The sequence below is a fragment of the Anguilla anguilla genome, chromosome 6 (assembly GCF_013347855.1).
Source record: "Anguilla anguilla isolate fAngAng1 chromosome 6, fAngAng1.pri, whole genome shotgun sequence".
NCBI lineage: Eukaryota > Metazoa > Chordata > Actinopteri > Anguilliformes > Anguillidae > Anguilla > Anguilla anguilla.
Genome location: NC_049206.1, coordinates 55,831,606 through 55,835,385, shown reverse-complemented (window position 1 = coordinate 55,835,385; position 3,780 = coordinate 55,831,606). Strand labels below are relative to the sequence as shown.

The following is a 3,780-nucleotide window of genomic DNA, read 5'->3' as shown; positions in this document are numbered from 1 at the left end:
GACGTTTGTTTTTTTCCCCCCTTATCATAAGGTATAACAAAGCAAAGCTTACTGGTTTCATTTTTTTTCTTCTTAAGGAAAATCCCTTTGAAGAGTAGGTTTTTTTTGGAATGTTTTTTTCCCACAAAATTCTAAGTCAGTGTTCTAGAACTCCATTGTTTTCAGCTACCAGTAGTGATTGTTACATCAGCATTAGAATGTTCAAAGTTAAGAACATTGCCATAATCACATATTTGTGATCTCGCACTTTAAAGGGAAGGAGAGTTTGGGAGGAAAAAGATTGTGTTCGTGTGCGTGCTGATATGAAATCGATCCGACAGGACATTGATATGTGGATTGGTTTTGCAGTATGGTGTTGTGTGGTGGCGATGGCCAGTTTGCCTGAGTGACGCCAGGTCTGTGAGTGAATTTCAAATATGTCTGGCTATTTCTATGGTAAATTGACAACCAATTTACTAGATCCAGTGATACAACACTACATTCTTTATTAACCCAAAAATAATTGCATGCATGTATGGTTTAGAGATTGCATAGCCCTACATTTACTGTTATGTGGAGTAGATTTTATTCTGTTTTGGTTATATAGCAATATTAACTTTGCATTGCTAGTTCATTAGAATGACCGTGGATAGACCTCACAATAGTCGCGTGCTTAAATTTGATCATTTGGTAAATACTGAGCTGACCACTTAAATTTCTGAGGTTTGGCTTACCGTGATTCGCACGGTCGCGATAATGTGTTCTCCTTACCGAGAGCTCTAGTCGGGTTTGGTTCCTCCACTTGGCAGTTTCGGAGCTTTCTTTGATGAGTGGAGTCTTGTAGTTATTGGTTTGATTTTCTATCAGTTTTAGCGTTTCCCCCTTACACTTACCCGAGTATAGCACCTTTACATGTTTAGTCTAGTTTACATTTTAATGTGATATTTCATTGATGTATTGTGTGAGAGACAGAGTGAGTCTTTTTGTTGATTTAGCTCTTTCTCTGAGATAAAAGTGGTGTTGGATCACCCAAGATTATGCTGTCAACCTGTTGTATCGAGCAAACAAAAATAATGATCTCATTGCCAATTACTGAAGACGTACTACAGGCGGAAATGCTGACACCTGGGTCACAGCCGCCAGACTTGCGGTGTGGTATGACTGACAGGTCTATGGATAAGGCTTTTAACTAACCCGTATCAAAAATCCATTTGACAGATTCAAAGGAGGCTCGCGTGTAAAGGAGAAATGCATTAACGTGTCATTTTTGTTTTCACGCAAACATGACGGCTAACAATTTTCTGAACTTTTTATCATAAACCAGATGTATTCTAAATTGGAATGTTCATCGTCTGTGCAAATCCCGCATGTTTATATTTTCAAAGGATTTCAAGATTTGCACGTCAGGTCACCCCGGCCGACGCACAAAACAATTTAATCCATTATTTATACGACAAACGAGCATATTTCATGTTTTTGTTACCATCTAAATAACAGCCTAGCTGTATATCTATAAAATCTTGCAGAACTAAATGTTCACAAAATTTATTTATTTTCAGGCGTGGCACTAGATCCTTAAAGGGCGATAAAAACTGCCGGTAATTTGTGTATACTACTGAGCAGGTTGCCATGCATATTCACAGACAAAATAGTAGTGTACTTTGGAGTGGCAGGGGTTACTGAAGTAGCTTACAATAATGTGAACAATGGATGTCGCAAATCGTTTATAGCCTACTGTATTTTTATTTTTAAATTGCTAAAAAGATATTGAAGTCTGTCCTAGATTTCAGAAACATAACCCACAACGGTTATTTCTAAATCATCAGTGCCTTAAAAACCTAATTGGCTTTATGTGGATACATAAAAATAGCCTAAATAACGCTATATGGGAGACGGAATCCGAAGTATAGGCTAATTGTAGTCGAAAATCATTTTTTGTACCAGCATGTTAAAAAATAGGACAATTGGTAAGACTAGCTGATACACACAGCTACCAATTTCCGTCGATTGTGTTATGTATACCGATTCATATCAATTTATTCTCAATTTCTCCGGTGTGGAAGGTGATAGTTTTACGTGCTGAGCTCTAACCTACAGTCGTAACAGAACTAACCGACATATAATTGGCTCCCTGTGGCCAAAATTAAACTAAAATAAATACACACCTGAGGACGGAAGAAATGCATCACAATGCTACAATTTTAACAATCGAATTTGATTAAATTCCAGGTTTGTTTCAATAGGGAATTTTTTGGGGGGGTTGACGTTTTTCCCTGCAGTAACAGTTTGCGCATAGGTTATCCAGCTGATATTCATGTGCTAGCCTATATGAATGTCTAATTAGGCTACACTGTTATGGGAATGTTGTCTATAGGCTGAACAAAAAAAGCACGAATAGCGTTTAATTAAGTTTTTTATCAAGTCTTCCGTTAGGCTACGCCTAATCGAAGGATGGCTGGGTTGCTTTATTTGGCAGACTGTTTTCCAGATGTTCGGGCAAGGCGATAGCTGCAGAAGACATTGGTCGTTCCACACTCCCGGGGTTTGTGCGAGATAAACACGAGTTCTGCATCTCCCCAACTGTGGAAGAAGATAAATAAGGTCAGTCTGTTTTGTGCGCGCTCCGTAACCTGTACCACAAGATTGTGATATGTTAAGGGCTTTGACTTTTCTTCTCCCCCCCCCCCCCCCTTATTACGTTCCAGGTGCTGCAGAACTGAATTTCTACTTCCGTCATTCACATGTTAAACAATATCTCGGTAACGTTAGTTATCTTAGGTGGCTTGTAATGCGCGCAACGGCGAGCCGTCACCCACACACAAGGAAAGCAGAAGGGGGTTGCACTATTGAAAGGGGTTGATAATATTTGACCCAAAGCTGTCGTGTGCTTTCGCAGTTTGTTTCGCTGGCCGCTGCAGGTGGCTGGGAAATAGTTTTACAGACAGTCAGAAATCCTACATGAGTCGTTCTCCTGCAAACGATTTGCATATCTATCAACATCAAAATGTGTTTTATAGCCATCAAAGCGACGCGGTCTTAATTAGCTCCCCGGAGTGAGAGGTAACTTGCAGGCGGGTTCTTATTGCAGTTCAACTCGGCTGCTGTAGCCGGGCCACCGTGCTCGCCGAAGCATCTGCATATCTGGGATACGCGCAAAATCGAGCCCGCAGTCCAGCTGCTCGTCGGGAGACGCGCCGCGCAGGTAATGAGCCGCCAGACAGAAAATAAAGGACTGTACCTATAACAGCACACAGGTAAAGACTTTCCAGTTGCGTTTCCTGCTTTTTAATGATTACTTTAGGTTTCGTTATTAGCAGTAAAAGGGCGGACCTCGAAAACAGCCTGTGTTGCAAATCATGCACGAGTCGTTTATCTTGAAGAAATGAACCGACTTGCAGGCTGGCTAGCTAGCTAGCATAGATCATTTCACCGTGTTCCCAAATCAATTTTATTTGACTGCCGCATCGTTCGTGAAACGTGCATGCGAGTTGACTTACATTAGCTAGCAAGCGAGCCAACAGCAGCCTGTTCGTGGCAGCAGCTCGAAAGCCCGAATTTGTACACCTTGTAATACTGCATTCATTTTACACCAGCACAACTTTGTACTTTCATGCTTTCTAAAATGTCTGCAGTTCGCTCTTTGAAACGTCGCCAGCTCAGCCAAATCAGATCTTACCATGTAGGCTACACGTTCGATTTAGAAAAAATAAAAAACAACGTAATTAAAAACTTGCTTTTTGGGGATTATTCAGCTATAGTCTGCATAATGTGCGGTCTGCGAAACTTTATTCTGCTAATTAC

At 40.7% G+C, this 3,780-nt stretch overlaps 1 protein-coding gene and 1 long non-coding RNA gene across 7 annotated transcripts in view; one reads left to right on the top strand and one right to left on the bottom strand.

Annotated features, from left to right (window-relative positions):
* Nucleotides 1-2,374: 2,374 nt before the first annotated feature.
* On the bottom strand, nt 2,375-3,619 carry LOC118228811. Its single transcript, XR_004765544.1, has 2 exons — nt 3,477-3,619; nt 2,375-2,559 (listed from the first exon to the last, which is right to left on the bottom strand). It is a non-coding gene; the product is annotated as an uncharacterized LOC118228811 (long non-coding RNA).
* Nucleotides 2,470-3,780, top strand: part of scml4 (Scm polycomb group protein like 4) — a 50,037-nt gene continuing 48,726 nt past the window's right edge. For 2 of the 6 annotated variants that reach the window (XM_035420252.1, XM_035420249.1), the window contains exons 1-2: nt 2,470-2,580; nt 2,685-3,181. The gene's annotated coding sequence lies outside the window, so the exon portion shown is untranslated. Of the gene's footprint in view, nt 2,581-2,684; nt 3,234-3,780 lie in introns of all 6 variants that reach the window. The other 4 variants (XM_035420253.1, XM_035420250.1, XM_035420254.1 and 1 more) reach the window with 2 other exon arrangements.